Raw genomic sequence first — 21,716 nt, 5'->3', positions numbered from 1 at the left:
CATAAAAGGACTTAGTCCATTGGTTTGTACTCATAGGATTTATTTAGAGGACAATGACAAACCATCTAGGGAGACTAAACAAATTTTGGAAAAGGCATTTAACCCAAATCGTAATGATTGGTCTTTAAGGTTGAATGATGCTCTTTGGGTGTACCGCACTTATTATAAAAATATTCTTGGTATGTCTCCCTATAGACTTGTTTATGGTAAAGCTTGTCACTTGCATGTAGAATTGGAACATAAATCGTTTTGGTTAATAAAAGTGTTTAACTTTAACTTAGACAAGGCTAGTTCATTGAGAAAATTGCAATTGAATGAGTTGGAAGAAATTCGGCGTGATGCATATGAGAACTCTAGAATTTATAAAGAAAGAATGAAGGTTTTTCATGATAAACTTATTTTAAGGAAATCTTTTGAACCATCTCAAAAAGTTCTTTTGTATAATTCTAGGTTACATTTGTTCCCTAGAAAATTGAGACCTAGATGGATTGAACCTTTCATTGTTAAAAATGTTTTCCCCCATGGTGCCACATAAATTGAAAACCCTCAGAATGGTAACATATTTAAGGTGAATGGACAATGTCTTAAGCCATTTCTTGAGAATTTTTCACTAGAGGAGGAATCCATTAATTTGGAGGATCTCATTTATCAATACTTGCCACGCAATTAGCATTAGTGTTTGTGGTGTAGTTTAGATTTTTTTCCCCCCTTTTTCTCTCTTTTTATTATTATTGTTTTTTCTAACCCTTTGTAGGTGTTAAAGTTTTTTTTTTTTGTTCATTTATGTTCATCTCTTCAAGGTATTTTCTGTAATCTCTACTCTTTATTGTTTTTCCTTGTTAACATTAAGGACAATGTAAGTTTTAGGTTGGGGGGAGGAATGTGAGATGATTTGCATTTGGTTTTATTTCATGTTAATTTTTCATTTTTGGGGTTATTTTTAGTGATTTTTGTATTTTTTTTAGTCCAATTTTTTTTTTCTTAAAAAAGTGTTGCTTTAACAAGATTTTAAGTCAAAGTTCTTAATGCTACTTCTATCTAAAGAATTTCATTGTTTTTTCATACTCAACTATTATGCACATGCACTTTAGTCACATGAAAATATTTCTTGGTTGAGAGATAGAGATGACTTTGAAAATCTTAAAAATAAAATGTAGAGGCTCTAACCCAAGTGAGTTCTTGAGTCATTCATTTTTTTAGAGGGTTATTTTCTTTTGATCTCATTTTTAATTTGGAAGCGCATAACTTGGTTGTTGCTTTGTCTCATTATTCTTTGATTTGGTCAAATGCTAAGAATTCATCAAACCCTTTGAATATGTTAAAGTCACAAATTTTGAAGAACCATCCCAATTCTTTCTTGGTACATTACCACTAGTCACCTATTTTGAGCCTATTATTTTAGTCATTCTTTCTCAAACCCTTTCTTAATGTGTTCCAAGAATGAATGCAATCAAATTGTCTTATTATGGTAAATTTGTGGTGAAATAGTTGGAAGAAAAGGAGGACTCACTCAAAAAAAAAAAAAAAAAGAGTCATAAACAGAAAAGGAATAATCTTGAAAAAGAAAAAGAAAAAAAGAAATGTGAAAGAGGAAGAAAAAGAGAATGAATTTGTTGACGAAATTTTGAAGAAAAAAAGAAAAGAAAGTGAAGGTGCAATATTCAAGAAACTAGAGAGGATAAATCAAATGTCATATACTCAAAAGAAGTTGTTTCTCTAATTATTATTGGGAACACATTTTATTTGTACCTATACCCTTTGTTTTTAATTCCTCCTCTTTATCCTACATTATGTCCCAATAAAAGTTCTATATGATCTTTAGGAAGGTATAGTTTGGATCTTGACATGACTAGTCAATGTTTGTGGTGTAATATTCTTAGTGTTTGGCACCCTTTCATGAGAATTTAAATGTCCTTTATTTTGCTTCATTGTTCTTCATCTTATTTATATGTGAGATATTAGTCTTTGTTCTACATTATTCCGCTCACATATTGTCGATGCCTCGCCTCGTGGAGCACCCTTCGACCACCCATCTCGATGACGCTCGTGCAAGCCCATCGGCAAGCTCAGGGAGCTCGGGTGCTTTCTTTTTTGTGTGAAGGAGGGTTGTTTTAACCCTGGTATTTGACTGGAATCTGTGTCAATTTTAAGGGATTACCAAAGGTAAGTGAAGTCACCACCAATCATTGGGTTTTTCTAAGGTGTGATTGGTCACCTAACTCTATTTGATTTTATTATTGATCCTAAGCTAAGAAAAAGGTTGATTTTCCTAATCTAATATGGATGGGCAAAAAATCTTGATTCTTAAGTTCAGAAGTCTAGTTGTGTGTGGGGAAGGTGTTAGGCACCCCACAATGCCTGTTCAAGGACAGTCCTTTGTTTTGGTAAAACCTTAATTTTTGGAGATTGGCAATTGAAAATAGGACATTGGCATTAGCTTTTGGGGCTTTGAATGCGTCGGGCTTTAAGGTTTGGTTTTGGAATGGGTGTGGTCCCAATCGATGTTTTCCTAATGCATTTAGGATTTGGTTCCAAATTTCCACGATGAAAATTCAGCAGCATTTTGCCTTGTTTTTGTGGTGGAAATTTGTCAGCACTTTGCCTCAAGTGCATCATAGCACACAAAACACTATTCTTACCAAGCTTTCATTGTGAAAATACAGCAATGGAGGTTCCCTATTTTGACAGCAAAAATCTGGCAGAGTTTCGCATTTGGTGCATTATGGCGTAGCGGCGGGGTTTTGCATCAGTGTATATGGCATGTATCGACATGCTTATATTGAGACGAGCCGAAGCCCTTCAAAGCATTAAGCATGTTGATGTGCGTCGCATACACGGGGAAACTAATGTCACTCAAGTGACATATATCAAGACAATCACACTGCGATGACTGTGCACACAGTATAGCATAAATATGCACCTATAGCAAATGCCTTGAGCACATACCCACATTGCAAGGTCAAGATTGCTCATGGTTAATGAGGGTCGCTCGCATAAGCATGAGAGTCCATCATACAAAGTGAACAATCACCTACACACGTGTAGGCGCACACACACACATACACACATATACATCATGCACAATGCTATCATGCAGAGCAGAAAAGTAAAGCAGACATATGCCAACGTCCCTTAGGTATGGCCTAGCAAGGTACAGGAAAAGTAAATCAGACATTGCCACACCCAAGGAACACGACCCAAAGCAAGGTACCGAAAAGATAAGAGATACATGCCGACATCCCTAAGGTATGGCCCAACAAGGTGCAGGAAAGATAAATTAGACATTGCCATACCCTAGGAATGCGACCTAAGAATGGTACATGGAGGATAAGCTTAATACAATGCTATAGAGAAAAGGATAAGAGTGGGTAGAAAGATATAATCGCTCGAGGAGGCTAGGCCTCAAATCTATTGAAAATTGCCCTATTTGGGTTTATGTCTTCGTGCTTACGTCTTTGCCCTTTTTGCTTGTGCCTAGGAGGTCATTCCCTCTCTCCAAGCATCCTTTGCTTCATGCTTGAACATGCAACAAACAATGAAACAAGCCAGCAGACAAGCAAAGAAGATAGAAAGCATGCAAAGAACATACTAACAAAAAGGGCCAAACGGGGGCAAACAAACACGCTAAACACATGGAGGGGCAAGCAAACATGTTATCAAAAAAAATTTGTTGTCCTAGGTGGACAAATGTAGGTTTGGATCGATTGTCCATAGTTCCATTGTGTTGGAGTATGGACGACACACGTGTGCCATCAAGCAAAGTTCCTAAAGGGACTCAGGGTTTCGTGTATCAAAGACGAGTGTGAACCCGCACGAGATAGTAGGAACTAATCTTGATGACACAAGCAAGCAAGACTCATTCATGAACATGTAAGTAACCGTGCAAAGATGCATAGAAACAGAGAAAGCCAATGGGGTTACAAGCAAGCAAGGCAAGCATATCATCGCATGGGGAGCGGGGAATGGGTATGCATAGAGCAAAATGACGTCACGGAGATGCATCTCACAAGTGGTTACATGCAAACAAAGCCACACGTGGGCTGGATGTAACCACACAAGATCAAGCCCACGGAGGGTGCTAAGCATGGCAAAGCCTAGAACTAGAGAGGCAAACATGGACATAAAGCATAGAAGAAAACAAGCATACACATGCATATAGGGAAATGATCCAAACCCTTTAATGTAGGCCTAGACCATGGGATCTAGATCTACAACCCACCAATATGGGCCAAAACTCAAGAAAGAGAGATATTAAGGACAAAAGGGCTACAATAATAGCACATGACATAGCAACCAAACATGTAGATCCAAACATAGGCAAGGCACAGGGCGTAAAAAGACATAGATCCAAGCATAGGCATGACAAAGAGCACATAAAAGCATAGACCTAAGCATAAATATGGAAACAAGCATGGAAACATATAGATCTAAACATAGGCATGGAAGCAAGCATAGAAACAAGTAGATCTCAATCTCAAGTCAAACTTGGTCAAAGTTGACAAAAGTCTTCGAGTAGCTTAGGTTTGATGTAAAACCATGAAAAATGTTGTTTTGTGAGGATTTTGACATCGTTTGACCTTTGGTTAACATAGGGTTGACCAAGGGCATTTTGGTCATTTTGACCGAAAAATGCACTTTGAGTGCTCCAATGCCCGAATAGGTTGTGCCATGTTAATCTAGATGTTCTCGTGGCCCCATGGAGAGAATAATATTTTTGAAATTTTCAAGGTCCGGCACGCAAATTGAGGGCGGACAAAATACGGTATCTACACATATGTTTAAGAGTGTTACACCCTTTTCAGAGTGATTTTATTTGCTAAGTGTTAACACTTGTGAGATATGAGTTGACGCATAACTTTGGATAAAAATTCATGCCATATTTTATCTTAAGACTAAGGTTGTGTTTGTGTTGGCTAAACAATTCACACACTGAGTATTGATGGTATATGAAATATCTTAGATATTTGTTAGTGTTTTGACCATTGATTAACTATTTCTACTAAAGTAATAATTTTTTTTTTTTTTTTTTTTTTTGTGTCCTTGTTTTGAGTCGCTTAAATTGCTAAGAACTAGCAATGAGCTGGTTGGGGAGTGTGATAATAGATTAATTTTGCATATTTATATCATTATTAGAAAGCATTATCATACTTATTTAGAGTTAATTCATGCATTTTATATTTGGTTTTGGAATAATGTTTAATAATTAATTTTGTGCAAAATTATATTTTAATGCGTGAATTTGTCTTTTGTAAGATAATGGAATTAAATAAGTGGATTTGTGAAAAGAAGAAGGCTAATCGAATTTACTTTTACAAGAGCCATAATGAAGTTAAAGATGGACAACCCAATTAAATTTAAGTCTAATTGGAGAAAGAAATCAAAGGAAATTTGCACCAAATCCAAGTCCAATTTGGACTAGGATTCCTGCTTGCACACCAGTTAGTATTTTGGGCATAACATTTGGCTCAAATGTTCAATCGAGACGATTTAAGTTGGGCTGGAACGTTAACTTAAGGGGCTACAACTTTTTAGTTTACCAAAAGTCATAATTCTGAAGTTAAATAGGCCAGAAAGGTCGATTAAATGAAGCCTAAAAACCTGGGATTTTCTCCAACTGGGAATTCAACTTGTAATAGGATTTCTTGACCTATTTAAAGGCTCTTTAGGGAAAAATTCAAAAGGGAATTTCCATAGAAAGTAATTTATGTTTTTTTAAAGTTTCTTTATAGTTTTTAGAGTTTTGTTTTTGTTGTGGCTTGCTAAAAGCCTTGTTAAGGCAAGGGGTGAAACCTAACCGTTTATTGGTATGTTCTTAATAATTACTAATAGGTTTTAATGATTATGTTTTTATGTTTTTGGATTGATTTACTCATCTAGAAAAGTTTTTTTTTTAATATAATTCTTTGATTTATTGTAGACTTCGAGCACGTTAAATGCTTAGTATTCCCGGCGAACTAATTCAGTAGTTTTGATATACCTAAAATCAATCAATTTCATGAAACTACCTTAGAAAATTAATTCTTGAGTTTTTATTGTTAAATCATCCAACCAAAATAATCCTTCATGTGAATTTTAGTTGAATTATAAAATAAATATTGTTAAGACTACCAATAGATGTGTTGTGTGTGGATCCCTAAACCTTAGCGTCTTAATATGTTGTTATTTTCTATTAATTTAAAAATTAACTTTACTAAACCATCAAAATATCTTCAATTAAACTTTATTATTTTAGTTTTATTCTCTTGTGGTTTGCTAATCAATTCCCTTTTCCTTGTGGATTCAACCTCGGACTTACTGAGTTACTAATTCGCAACAATCCTGCAATTGGGAGCATTATTTAAGTTGCAGAAAAAATAACTAAAACAATAAAATTATATTGAAGATAATTTTTGATAGTTTGGTGAAGGTAATTTTGAATGATAGGAAATAACAATATATTAAGGCACTAAGGTTTAGGGATCCATATACAACACATCTATTGCTAGTCTTAACAGTATTTATTTTATAACTCAACTAAAATTCATACGAAGGATGATGTTAGTCGGATGATTTAACAATAAGAACTCAAAAATTAATTTTCTAAGGTAATTTCATGAAATTGATTGATTTTAGGCAAAACAAAACTAGTGAATTAGTTCGTAGGGAATACTAAGCATTTAACATGCCCGGAGTCTACGATAAATCAAAGAATTATACAAAACTAAATTCTTTTCTAGAAGAGTAAATCAATCAAAAACATAATAACATAAGCATTAAAACCATAAAATAATTGTTAAGAATACCAATAAAAAGTTGGGTTTCACCCCTTGCCTTAGCATGCCTTAGCAAAGCTTCTAGCAAACCATAACATAAATAGAACTCTAAAAACTATATAGAAACTTTATAAAAACCTAAATTAGGTTCTACAGCAGGTCAAGGAATCCTATTACAAGTTGAATTCCTATTTGGAGAAAATCCCAAGTTTTTAGGCTTCAATTAATCGACGGTTTTGGTCCACTTAACTTTAGAATTTAGATTTTTGGTAAACTAAAATGTTGTAGCCCTTTAAGTTAAAATTCTAGCCCAACTTGAATTATCTAGATTGGACATTTGAACTGAAGGTTATGCCTAAAATACTAACTAGTGCACAAGTTGGAATCCTAATTGGACTTGGATTTGGTGCAAATTTCATTTGATTCCTTGCTCCAATTGGACTTAAATTTAGTTGGGCTGGCCTACTTTGACTTTCATTATGGCCCTTGTAAAAGTAAAGTCCATTAGCTTTCTTCTTTGCACAAATCCACGTATTTAATTCTATTCTCCTACAAAAGACAAATTCATGCATTAAAATTCAATTAAGCACAAAATTGATTATTTAGCATTATTCCAAAACCAAATATAAAATGCATTAATTAACTCAAAATAAGTATGATAATGCTTTCTAATAATGATATAAATATGCAAAATTAAGCTATTATCACACTCCCCAATCAGCTTATTGCTAGTCCCTAATATCTCACATATAAATAAGATGAAGAATGGTGAAAGGATGCCAAACACTAAGAATATTACACCACACACATTGATTAGTCATGTCAAGATCCAAAACATACCTTCCTTGAGCTCAAATAGGACTTTCATTGGGACATAATGTAGGTAAAGAGGAGGAATTAAGAACAAAGGGTATAGGTAAAAATAAATAGTGTTCCCAAGAATAATTAAAGAAACAACTTCTTTTGAGTATATGACATTTGATTTATCCTCTCAAGTTTCTTGAATATTACACTTCCACTTTCTTTTTATTTTTTTCTTCAGAATTTCATCAACAAATTCATTCTCTATTTCTTCCTCTTTCACATTCCTTTTTTTTTTCAACATTTTTCATTTTCTGTTTATGACTTCTTTTTTTTTTTTTTTTTTTTTTTTTTTGAGTGAGTTCCTATTCCTCCAACTATTGTCACCACAAATTTTCCATAATATGATAATTTGATTGCATTCATTCTAGGAACACTTTAGAAAGGGTTTGAGAAAGAATGGCTAAAATAATAGGCTCTAGGCTCAAATGGGTGACTAGCAGTAATGTATCAAGAAAGAAAATAATAAAGGCTCAAAATAAACAAAGATGGCCTAAAATCATCTCTTAAGGATTGGGATAGTTCTTCAAAATCCATGACTTTGACATGTTCATAAAATTGATGAATTCTTAGCATTTGACCAAATCAAAGAATAATGAGACTAGGCAACAACAAAGTTATGCACTTCCAAACGAAAGATGAGTTCAAAAGAAAATAACCCTTTAAAAAAAGATGAATTGCTCAAGAACTCACTTGAGTTAAAGTCTCTACACTTTATTTTCAAGATTTTCAAAGAAATCTCTATCTCTCAACCAAGAAATATGTTCATGTGGCTATAGTGCATGTGCATAATTGTTGAGTATGAAAAATAGTGGAATTCTTTAGATAGAAGTAGCATAAAGAACTTCTACTTAAAACTCTTTCTAAAACAACAATTTTTTTTTTAATTGGACTAAAAAAAATCACTAAAAATAACCACAAAAAAAAAAAAAAAAAAAAAACAAAATAACATAAGATAAAACCAAATGTAAATCATCTCTAGTACCTCCCCCAACCTAAAACTTACATTGTCCTCAATGTTAACAAGGAAAAACAATTAAAAGTAGAGATTATGGAGAGTACCTTGAAGAGATGAACATAATAAAAAATAAAAAGTAAAAAATAAAAAACTTTAACACCTGCAAAAGTGGTTAGAAAACAATACAACAAAAATAATAAAAACAAAAAAACAAACACATAATCTAAACTACGACACAAATACTAATGCTAATTGCTTGGCAAGTCTTGATAAATGGGATTCTCCAAATTAATGGATTCCTCCTCTCGTGAAAAATTCTCAAGAAATGGCTTAAGACGTTGTCCATTTACCTTAAATATGTTACCATTCTTAGGGTTTTCAATTTCTGTGGCACAATGGAGGAAAACATTTTTAACAATGAAAGGTCCAGTCTATCTAGATCTCAAATTTTCGGGAAACAAATGTAACCTGAAATTATACAAAAGAACTTTTTGAGATGGTTCAAAAGATTTCCTTAAAATTTGTTTATCATGAAAAATCTTCATTCTTTATTTATAAATCCTAGAGTTCTAATATGCATCACGTTGAATTTCTTCCAACTCATTCAATTGTAATTTTCTCAATGAACTAGCCTTGTCTAAGTTAAAGTTAAACATCTTTATTGCCCAATACGATTTATGTTCCAATTCCACAGGCAAGTGACAAGCTTTACCATAAACAATTCTATAGGGAGACATACCAAGAATATTTTTATAGGCAATGCGGTATGCCCCAAGTGCATCATTCAACCTCAAAGACAAATCTTTAAGATTTGGGTTAAATGTCTTTTCCTAAATTTGTTTAGTCTCCCTAGATGGTATGCCATCGTCCTCTAAATAAATCCTGTGAGTACAAACCAATGGGCTAATTCCTTTAATGTCAACTATGTTCCATTCTATGGCACTCTTATGTTTTCTCAAAACATTTAGTAACTTACCTTCTTGCAAAGAGTCATGTTTAAAAGATATTACCACAGGAAAAGTCTCGCGAGGTGGCAACTCCACATATATCAATTTCCAATTGCTCGCTTCCAATTCCTGTGTAGATTACAAAAGATAGTGAATGTATGCAATTTCAGAATTCTCATCAAAATTAAAATCACATGAATTGACTAGACAAGTTTCCAATGGATTTGAAAAACATGTGTGAGAGACTGGGAAACTTGGGTGCTCACAAAAAAGGATTTAGGCATCGGCACCTTCCCTTTTTAGGATCATATGGAGTTGCCACTTATTTTATAAGTAAAATAAGAAAACTTTACAAACTATAATATATCTTGAATAGTATGCATTCTCATTGATTGGAAACAATTACCTCTTGGTAGAATGAATTTTACATTGCTTTAATTCCTAGATACAATCTAAAAAAAAAAAAAGAAAGTAAAATACAAAGTTTTGTTTGCTAGTTACAATTTACCCCAAATAAAATAAGACACTAAATCTACGAACCTAAAATTCTAAGGTTTGGGGGCTAGGTTATAGGATGAGAAGGTGTTAGGCACCCACCCTGCCCAGACAGAGTCTGGTCTTCTAGACTTTAAATGACCATTAAGTACGCATATTCAAAATGTCAAATGATGTACAACAAATGCCATGTCAAATCCTAGAGCTAGGTTTAAAATACTATTTAAGAACCTTGGATTTGCAACCTTATTTTGTATAAAAAAAAAAAGTATGATGAGAATACTTGATGAAAAATTTAGGTTTGAGTTTCCAAAAAAGAGAAAGAATGGATTTTTAATAAAAAATCAAATCAGGTTAGGATTTTTAAATGCAGTGGAAAACATATATATATATATATATATATCTATATCTATATCTATATCTATATAATAACTAATAGCCGAAACGTTTGACTTTTTGTTGACCGCGCCTCATTGCGCCATGTGGCTTGATAATTTAATGACACGATTACATTTAAAAACACTAAAAATTGTATCTATTGGATTGACTGATTAAACAAACCGTTTCAATGAATTTTTTACTCACGTTTGTGTTCAATTTGCCTATAAAAATTAGAGACATTGTTTTCATTACGTTAAAACACTGTTTGAGAGCCCTATTGGTATAAAAGAAAACTAACCGCTTTAAAAAAAACAAAAAAAAATTGCTACACGGAGATAGAAATAGAGAGGCGATGAGACCTGGAGAAAGAAATAGAGAAAGGGGCAGAGTCAGAGACATCTCAGGCCAGTACCACCGTCGGACTTTGACCACCAAAATTATTGCTTCCCCCAACCGGCGATGAACTGTTACAGAGTGAGTTTTCTTTTTTTGCTTTCTTTGTTTTTTGATTTTTTATAAATTTTTATAAGTAAAAACCTAAATCTTGCGATAACTATGATTTTTGTTTATTGCAATTTGGGTCGCTCGCCAGACTTGGACCGCCGGTACTGCAACCACACAGAACTTGAAAAATCTGCCACCATCAGAGAGACAGGCCGTAAAGTTATTGTTTTTGTTTTTGTTTTTTATTTTTTTTCCTTTTCGTTTTCAAATCTGGGAATTGAATATAATTTAGGTTTCGTAAGAGGGATAATCGTTCCGGTACAAACCAAAAGAAAAGAAGACCAGGATAGAGAGGGAGTTCACTAGGCCGTATGCCTGCCAAAGTCCGATCTCACACCCCATCAGACTCAGTAAGGCTTTTTTTCTTTTTTTTTTTTCATTGTTAAAATTTATGGATTAATTGTTATCTAGATTTGGTTATTTCGGTCGGATTGATATTGATTTTGGTGTTTGGATTAAATTTGATTTTGATTAAGGAATTTGGGTAAGAATGCTTTAGTTTGGGGTATTCAAGTTAAAATACCGTTTGAAGAAAAGGAATTGCTTGGTTTTAAACCTTTTTAGTATAAATAAAACACAAACAAAACAATATGAACAAGCAAAATACACTGAGAGAGAACAGAGGTTCCATATTCAGTGAGACGCAGAGAGAAATACCACTAGACTACTGCCACTGTTTTGGATATTTTAGTCAGATTTGATTTTTCTCTTTTGGGAGCATTGAAATTAATGTGTGTTTGATGTTTTCTTCATCTCCCTGTTTCTTCTCCTATTTGAATTAGCATCTTCAATCTTCAATATATGTATATTTTAATTTAAAATCTGATGCTTATACTACTCGAATTACAATTTGTCTTCTTCAATATATCTATATTAATTTTTTTCCCCTGCTTAATTGTCTAGGGTTCTTCTTTTACCCTTTTTAAAAAATAGATTGGTTGATTCTCTTTCTTCGGATGCTTTGGTTTGGTTTTTTCTTTTGGTAACATTTGGGACTTATCCTTTGATTTATTGTAGTTAAAAGTAAAATTTCACCTTGGATTGTTTAAAATCTTTATGTATAAGACGAAAACAAACTTTCCTGTTCAAGTTTGTGCCAAAAAGTGTTACTGTTTGATGTTAATCTTGCTTTAAGTATTTATTTTATATATCCTTGGCTAATGGAAGCCAAATCCTTAGCCATCATCATATGGGAAATATCTAACAGATTGCTAAAAACTAACCAACAAAATATTAAACATTGTGCAGACAATTCACTAAATATGGTTCTATGTTTACACATTAATGCTTAAATATTTTTTGGGACTGATAAATTACCTTTGTTATGGGAAAAATCTTTCATATCTTTGCAACTCAAACCATATTACAATGTTTGCTTCCACTTCATTGTAGTCTCTCTTTCATCTTTCTTTGTTGTGATTTTAAAAAACTTCTTACCCTGTCATTTTGTTGAATACTAAGTTCTTTGCCAGGTACAACATGGGTATTTTGCAAGAAGAGTTGCTGCATCAAACTAAGAGGTTAGGATAGCCTGATTTTCCCTCTATTTATCTCATAATTTGAATTAAATTTTGTCCATTGATCTGTTTGGTTTTGATTTGCCTCTAAATTGCATATTTTAATCTGCTTTTTTCTTTGTTTTTTTTTTAATTCAATGAATTCTTATTTTGTATTCAACTGAATTGTAAAACTGTTATGATTTTTTTTTTCCTATGCTTTGTGATCGAATTACTTACAATGATTGCTTCAGCTTCTTTTTGTAGTCTCTCTTTCATATAGTGCATTCTTATTTTGCTATGCTTTGTGATCTGTCCTTTTGTTTAAACACAGATTTCTAACGTTCTTTACCAGATACGACACTTTGGTGTTTTGCAAGAAGAGTTACTGGATCAAACTGACAGATGGACGTGAGTCTAATGCTGTAAGATACATCGAATAGTTGTGTCTAGGTACAATTTTACTTGATGTTTCCGTGTTATTATTTTCTTCATCATTAGAGGCTAATTTGTTTCATCTTTAATATTTCTATCTTACTTTCATTAGAGTATAGAGTTTACTATCAGTTTTTTCTGCCATAATTTTTAGGCTATAGAACTCTTTATACTGTCAATTTTCTTTGGTTCTTTTGGTTTAATTTTAGTTAGTTGTTATTACATATTCCAATAAGTTTAAATGTTTCCTTAAATATCACTATGTTAGCATTTAGTAAAAGATAGACCAAACATTAGTACTTAGTACTTATGATTGCTATTTTTTTTTTCTCTGGAACTAGGTTGTGGCCTGCTGTAGTAACATGATGTTAAAGCCTTTGGTTGATGGTGGTTATGCCTGAGGGATTTGGTTCCAAGAAGACTGAAGCCAAAAATCTGTAACAGTGTGGGTTAGTTGCAGCTAATTTATTTTTTTGTTGGTGGTGGTGTTTTCTTTTGGGGCCAAATATCAAATGGACAATGGATATGCAAAAGGAAAGATAGCAAGTAAAAGTGCATAGGTTAGTCATTCGTGGTTGATTATTGTGTAATGTGCATATGCAGCAAAGTATTTAATATTTTATTTGTTATGTACATGTTTTTTTGCTTTCACAAACAAATTGTTCTTGACTTAAATGCAATAATTTGGAAGAGTTTCTTCTTTAAAACTGTTATGTTTGTTGCTAAATCATTTAGCAATGATTTTGTAAAGGCATGAATCTTATTTTTCATCTCTTTTATTGTCCTTGGCAAATTGTTATTGACTTGAAAGCAATAGTTTGGAATAGTTTTTTAAAATTGTTGTGTTTGTTGCTAAATCAATTAGCAATGATTTTGTGAAGGCATGAATCTTATTTTTCATCTCTTTTATTGTCCTTGGTGACACATTATTATCTATTGTGTGATGGAAAAAAGCCAAAACAATCATTGAAATAATTAACTCAAGTGCTCTTTTTCAACCTTTGGAATTATAATATATTATATAACTTTTTAAATATAGTATTCATACAATGTAGAATATTCACTTTTTTTTATATTTTTTTTTTACAATTATTATTAAAATTATGACAGTTCATGTAAAATTAGAAAGCTTTTATCTATAAACAATACTTTTGTAAGAAATTTTCCGTTCCAATGCATCTTTATTGCATTTGTTGTATACGTTTTATAGTTTAAAGAGTTAATTAACAAAACTGATAGGAGAGAATTTTCATGATCAAATGTTTTACATGGGGCAAAAAAAACCTTATGAAATCTACAAATATTTTTGCAATTTGAAACATGAAGTCAATCAATATCAACTCTCTCAAGCCTCTTAGGTTTTGTATGTTATCGCAGCAAAGGAGTGGGAGTTTCCTTCTAATATAAGGTCAATTTATATTTTAGTTATTGATCATTTTTGGTATATCCAATTTGAAGGGTTATAACTTTTCAATAATTACCTTTCGGTGTATACATTACAACATATCCTATATATACCTATACGTACAACGCAAACTAAGCTAGAGACTTAACATTCTGTCTCTTATTTCTTCTCTCAAAAAACAAATAAATAAAACAACATTGCTTTCTTCTGTACAACTAATAAACCTTTGTGCTATTTCTTTCAATATCATTTAAAAAAAAAAAAAAATTCATGCATTTTTGCTTACTACTCCAACACAAAAATAATGGTTTTTTTTTTTAATTAACTCATCTTATAGCTATTTTCGTGCATCGCACGGGTAAGCGACTAGTATGTATAATAGACGAAGCTGAGAGAAAATGAGTGCCTACGATTAAGGACGTGTTGTCAAATCAGAAAAGTGACGTCACTTTAAAAAAAGCGAGAAATTATAATTTTTCACTAAGTTAAATACTGTTTGGAGCCCTATGGGTATAAAAGGAAAAACCAACCGCTGAGACCCCAAAAAAAAAAAAAAAAGACTGCTACACGGAGAAAGGAGAAAGAGAGACCGACAGAAAAGAGAGACAGAGAAATAGAGAGGCAGAGAACGGAGAAGGAGAGAGGGATCGAGAGATTAAAAACTGCAGTTTACAATCAAGAATGAAAAGATGTCTCTCACTTCCTGTCAGATTTCTTCATCTAACTGTCCGCTAATTTCTTTCCCTGGAATAAGAATAAGTAACGAAGATTTTTTTTTTTTTGATAAGTAAGAATAAGTAACGAAGATGAAGCATCAAGAACGAAGAGGAGTCAAGAATGAAATAGAGGGGCAGAGATAGAGAGAAGGGCGCCACCCAGGTCTTCTGCCATCACCGTAAGCCTCCACTCACTACCCGACTATCGGAATCGGAATCGCTACTGGTATAGTTCTGTTTTAAATTTAAAAATTTAGGGTTTTTGGTTTTTATTTGGAGAATCAATTGGGTGTTAATTATGATTTAGATTGGTATTTTGGGTCAGATTTGGTTTTGATTTATAGATTGGTATTTTGGGTTAGAAATAGAGAGAGGCGATGAAACAGAGAAAGGTGATGTGTACACGGAGAAAGAAGCAGAGAAAGAGAGAGGCGACGAAAGCAAAAAGTTTCATAAAACAATTTTGCCACCATCAAAGAGACAGGCCATGTACCCATAACCGGTAAAGTTAATGTTTTTGTTTTTTTTCCTTTTCCTTTTCGTTTTCAAATCTAGGAATTGAATATAATTTGGGTTTGAATTTCTTGGTTGGATTGGTTTAGATTTAGATTTTGTAATAATTTTTAATTAGGAGTTTGGATTAGAATAGGTTTTGTTTTGCCTATTTGGGTTGCATTCGTTTTGGGTATCTGCCTACATGCATGGCATTTCATTTATGTTTTTTTTATTTAATTTTTTTTTTTATAATTGATATACATTTCATTACCTCTTTGATATATTTTGGTTTCCTATGTTCTCTTTGTTCGTTTTTGTAAAGTTATTTGAGTGCTTTTTTTAATAATAAAAATTAAAAATAATAAGTTTTTCCTGCAGTTGTCAACAAAGGCTATGGCATTCACTGATCACAGTGATTGAGGTATGAAATGCAATAGAATGAGTACCAAAATTAAAGGTAAGTTTTTACAAAATTTCCCCTTTATTTTCCCGGTTCTTAATTTATACTTCTGTTAACAAGTGGTTGATTTTGTATTTACATTTAAAAACACCAAAACATTGTCACTTTTCGTTTGGTGCATTAAGGAAACGTTTCAATGATATTTTTCATATTTTAATGATGTTCAGTCTCTTCAATAGTCACCTCTTCTTTCTCCCACCATTTTTTTCCCTAATTTAAATTTTAAATGGTTAATTTGACATGCTTACTATTTTTTTAATCTCCGTTTTTTGTTATTAATTGTTGTGTTTGGTTTTGGGGACAACTTCAATGCATAAAAACCTAGAATCATCTGAAAACCAAAACTGCAAGTTGTTTTTTATTTTTGTTTTACTTTTTGCTTCCAATTTGTGTTCTGTGTTCTCTTTATTTCATATATTTCTTTCTTTTATTGGCTTTCACTTTTCAAGAAACTGAGGACTCTTCTCATGAAACCTTGCAGCAAGTTGTTATCCCAGGTCCAACACAGATTCTGATCTGTACCTCTCATTTCTTTCAAGACTTTGTTTGCTCAAGTAATCAATTTTATTGCTCTACTAACTCATTATTATTCTCAACTTTATTCCCATCATCTATTAGAGTTTCAATTTTCATTTGATTTGGAATTCGTTCTTCTCAGACTGAAGTTGCTGATTTATGCCCAATATGTTTAGAATGAGAATTTAAGCTAAAGTTAATTAATATGCACTTGAATATTATCCAGGCAACTTTGGTTAGATATGGGCTCAAATTGCAAATTTGGAAGTACTAATACATATGTGTTTAGGAAGTTTTTTTTGTTACATTTGAATTTTACAATGATTCATTTAGTGTTGTTTCTTTTACATCATGTGCACAAACTGTTTGATAAAATTCTTAAGTGATGTTTGTTGGCCTTTTTTATTCTCTTCCCCAGTGATGCTTTTAGCCCAAAGCACCGACTCCTTCAAGGTCACTCTTTTCCTCCCTTTCCGACAAAATTGCATAATATAATTGTGGATCATTTTAACTTTTATTTAGTTTTACTAATTCTTTTATTTTCAAATTACTTTTAGTTCAAGTATTGTTGATTTCAAAAGTCAATTTGGATTATAAGACTATAATCTGCACCTAAGATTTAGTTAAATTGTTTGTTCATTTTTCAGATTTCAATTTGCTTCCAATAAGGTTCCATTTCTTTATTTCAGCATGTTTACTTTTCTTTCCTTTTTTTTTTCTCCTTTTTTATTGTTGTGTTTGGCTGCAGAGAAAGTCTCCGATATTTTCAGAAGTATAATATGAGATTTTTTTATTGGCTGGTGGTTGACAACTTTCATTGTGATTTGATGGTTGGGTTGTGTACATGAAAGCTTCTTAGAGAGCAACTTGGCTATTGTTGGTGGCAGTGTACAGTTAATGAGGAAGGATTGTCAAGGTAATAAAAAGTTTCCACCTGTCTTGAGTGTGAAAGGATTGTGGGCTGTTTTTTTATTTTTTGGTTTTTATGGGTTTTCTTAATTCTTTCATGTTAAATTTATTGCATTGATTTTAGCAATGCTAATGAATTTTTTTTGGGGGGAGGGTTTGTGTATAATATGATTGATAAAATTCCTCAATGAAGGAGTGGTACTGGTATACTATATAGATTGAAAAAGAGTTGTAACTGTAGTTTCCTTTATTTTAATTTTTGTTTGTTAGCCCACCAAGGAGATTAAATTTAATCTCAATCTATTGATATTGAACCATACTTTTATATTGTTATTTTATTTTGAAAGTTTAATACGTAGAACAACCTTCTTCTTCTTCTTCTTTTTTGTGTGTGCATGTTATCTCATTTATAAAATCTACTAAAAATTGAAACTATCTATGTTTGGTATGGTTTTTGGAGCCTAGATAAGCCTGCTGTGAGGTAATAACTTAACAGTGAGAAATGCTTCTGTCATTGATGATGGAATTTATATAGCAACTGATATCTATTGGTAAGCTATCTTGGTAAGTGAAAAGATATTACAATACATAGTCTTCTATCATATAATTTACAAAACCTATGATTGCAGACTACAAGATGAGAAAGCATGGTTTGTTTGGTTAATTCTAGAAAATAACGTAGCAAAAGGCCATAATGTTTCTATGATTGAACACAATATGATATTTCGGTTTTGGTTTTTATTTTTATTTTTTAATATTGTAAGAGCCTATTGCATTATCGATAGAGAATTTGTTGTGTCAAGGATATTTAAAAAAGAATTTCGGACCCATTAGATTGAGAAGTTTTTTTTACTCATAAGCCTAACTTTTAGTTACTTCAAGTATTTTTCTGTAATGCTTGGTTTTTACTTATGCAGTAAGTTTTGGATTTCTATTGCTTTAGTTTCTATAGGTCACATTTGTATGTGCAATTTATCTTTTTAATAAAAGCTTATAGAAATTGCAATTGGTAAATCAATTTCGCAAACACATTTACATCTTTGATTAGTTTTGGTGATAATATGTTTTTTCTTTCAAAGATTGCCTTTTAAAATATTGTTTGCTAATTTGTGGGTTGAAAAAATAGAACTTGAATAGTTTTTTTTTTTTTTACAGAGCTGGTCTAAAATTTCCCACAGCCAAGGTGGGATGCAAAATTGGGTGTGGATACATAGCTTGAGGTCATTCACAACAAAAGCTCCTACCTATGCCTTGGAATTTTTTAAGAGCATGCTCTATAAGTACTTTTATTCTGTTTTGAGATGATTAAAGCTTTATCATAATTATCTCATTGGAATTTTGGCATTGTTAAAAAAGGGGCAGCAAGGTATATAAATGTGCACGTGCATAAATATTTGTATGTATCAGTCCTGCCAATTTGTAGTAAAGAATTATTATCTTCAACTATAAGATTTAAAAAAAAAAAAATTCTTTAGCCAATCTGATTATTTTTGTTTTGATGTAATAATATTGTTCTTATTTTTCTTTTTGGAAGGCATAACAAATTGAAGATATACTATATGATAGTAGGTCTAAAACAAAACTATAAAATTAAACTAAAATCAAAGTAGAATTTGTATTCATATATATATATATATATTGTTTTGCTTTCAAAGTTGGCTAAATTAATATTGTCTATCATGTGTTGGATGGAATTCATGATATATGTAATGGTTAGTGGAACTCATTTGCTGTTTCATATATCAATGTTTAGTATTTTTAAAATAGGCAAATACTTCCATTCTTCATATTTTTATAATAGGTCTTGATGCCTACAACCTCCCATTAAAGATTATGCCACTTAGGTTAGTGTTTTGAAGTGCATTGTTTTCCCATAACGTTGTGCTGTAACAAGAATAACTCAAGATGTTGGTTATTGTATCTTTTATATCACAGAGGTGTAACAATGTATATTTTCTTTATTTGTAAGCAGTCAATTTACGTATTTGCAAACAAATTTAGTAAGGACAAGTGAAATGATTTGTTGGTGGTAATGTAGTTGAGAAGATTTTGGATTCATAAGTCAATCTTTTTTTAAAAAATGTGAGATAATGTAATTTTTTTATTCAAGGTTTTCTTATATATTGTTCAATATACATTTGGCAGTCAAACAGATTCATTTTGAATTGAATAAATTTTTTATTTCAGTTGTTTTAAATAACTGAAATTTAGTTTGCTTTTGGACGAATTCTGTCAGTTCATCAGCAATAAAATAGTGCAGAAAACTGGGGTACAATGCACTATTAACCACCACAGGAAGATATTTTAGTAGTTGGAGCTGGCGGAGTGGGTACCTTTATATGAAATTCAGTGTTTCTTCCAATGACTGCTATGCAAAAAAAAAAAAAAAAAAAAAAATGAAAATCCTCTAGAAGTTGAACTGGTAGCTGTTTTGCATTGCTAGAATTTTGCTCATGAAGAACAGAAAAAGGCTTATATTTTAGAAGGTTATTCAGGTATTGTTGCTTTGGTATATGAATGAAAATAATTAATTATTTACTGAGTTTTGATTTTTTTTTTTTAATACGTATTCTAGAGTATTCAATAAAAACCCAATTTTTGGATATGTAAATTCAAGTGCTATTTGAGAAGAATAGAAAGTAGTTTGTACCAACTGAGAATTTTTTTTAATGTTGTTTGTGCAGAAATGGAAGTGTTTTTCTTTCAAAGTTCTATTTGATTTGTAATTAAAATAGAATTAATAGTCTATCTAAAGTGAAGGAAATGTCTATACTTGGTGAAAAGAAGAAATTTTACGTCTATTCTTTGATAGCCTGATGTAAAAGTTAAGATAGAAAATATCCCAACTGCTTGATGTGTTCAAATTTTTTAAAGATGAGATTCTAGATGCAATTCCTCTAGCATGTATGTGTTTCAACTTTGGACATCGGTTTAGTATAATTTTCTAAAGAACCACTTGAATTACAACTTATCAAAAAATAAAACCATTTGAATTACAAGAACTATGTGCTTTTAATTATTAAAAAAAAAAAAATTTGCTTGACACTATAATGCTTATGATCATTACACAATTGAAACTTCCATAGTGTAAATTTGGTGGCTAGGATTGTAAGATGCATTCTTAGAATTTAGAGTATAAAAGATTGAGCAAATTGTAACTTGGTAGAGAAAAAATATGAACTTATTTTTCTTTTCCAATTTTGTTTTAGGTTCTTTGTTCTTTTATGGTTTTCAACTTTTCATAGATTTAATTTAGATGATGTTTATGTATTAAAAATTGCAATTGTTAACCATGTTTGATGCTTTATTTATTTATTTATATCTATTTAAGACTAGAACATCAATCTTTGGCATCTACATCACAATTTGGATTTCCCTAGCAGGTGTAAGTCATTTTGTTGCTAAGTGCTAAGGCTATAAATGATCTTATAATACTTATAAGTACATCAAAGTTCTTTTTTATATCAGTTATGCTTTCTCTTATCAATCACTTACTTTCTACCAATAGAAATTAAAATATTTTTTCTTTGTATTTATACATTGAAATTTAACCTTATATTATTATTGAATATGTTCTCCTTACATGGAGCTCAAAAGGTTGTATTAGTTTCTATTATTTCAAAGGTTACATATGTGCTATAGTTTTTGCAGGTGGCTGAAGATGACTCAATTCATCCAAGTGAAACAAAGCTGGCATTTATAGTACATCAGGCCTAGCTAGAATATGGCTTTGCTCACTAGATGTTTTTTTTTGGGTTAATAAGTGCTTATACTTTATTTTTTGCTATGGGGAATTTTGGACTTTTGACATTGTTATTGAACCTGACTCTACACCGCACAATTGTAATTTTTTTTTTTTTTTGGGAATTGGTTGGCATTATTAAAACAAAGCCTTTAATAAACATATTAATTGTTGTATTTTATTGTATTTTTATGTCAATTTGATGGTATTTTAAATGTGTAAAATGTTTCCTGCGCATTGCGCGGGTTTAATGCTAGTAATTATTATAACCAAATAAGTAATTATTATAATGAAAGTAATAAATTGCATTGGTATAAAATGATAGCACCTTAATACAAAATTATCTTCTAACATAGCAATTGTGCTATAATATCATATGTAGTTACATGTATCAAACTATTTGCATATGAATTTTATACCTAATGAATCTACAATATAAGTGATTTGCAATATTGTTAACAATAATATTAATGATTAAAATCTTTAGACAAAGGAATATAAAATTGGCCACTTTTTAAAGATAGAACTATTCGAGAAATAAAACCTTTGTTCTAATTAAAAAAAATTGCAAAGTTTTACATCTAAATTACAAACCTTTCTTAGGATGCTTGAAATCTTTTTTGACAAACTTGAAAAAAAAAAAA

General features: G+C 31.5%; 1 long non-coding RNA gene across 9 annotated transcripts; it reads left to right on the top strand.

Moving 5' to 3' along the window:
• Positions 1 to 14,761: 14,761 nt before the first annotated feature.
• LOC111985565 (uncharacterized) lies at positions 14,762 to 21,280 on the top strand. Of its 9 annotated transcripts, XR_010627828.1 has the most exons (8): positions 14,767 to 14,939; positions 15,023 to 15,176; positions 15,313 to 15,452; positions 15,824 to 15,902; positions 16,840 to 16,874; positions 17,069 to 17,090; positions 17,170 to 17,337; positions 18,486 to 20,326. It is a non-coding gene; the product is annotated as an uncharacterized LOC111985565 (long non-coding RNA). The 9 variants fall into 9 exon arrangements; XR_010627823.1 differs by adding an exon at positions 20,982 to 21,280 and having other exon boundaries at positions 14,762 to 14,939; positions 16,840 to 17,337; positions 18,486 to 19,825; XR_010627827.1 differs by having other exon boundaries at positions 14,766 to 14,939; positions 17,069 to 17,337.
• The last annotated feature ends 436 nt before the right edge of the window (positions 21,281 to 21,716 follow it).

This window comes from Quercus suber, unplaced genomic scaffold (assembly GCF_002906115.3).
Source record: "Quercus suber isolate HL8 unplaced genomic scaffold, Cork oak 2.0 scaffold_33, whole genome shotgun sequence".
Classification (NCBI taxonomy): domain Eukaryota; kingdom Viridiplantae; phylum Streptophyta; class Magnoliopsida; order Fagales; family Fagaceae; genus Quercus; species Quercus suber.
Note: the sequence above shows the minus strand (reverse complement) of the source record. Positions and strands in the feature narration are given on the sequence as shown.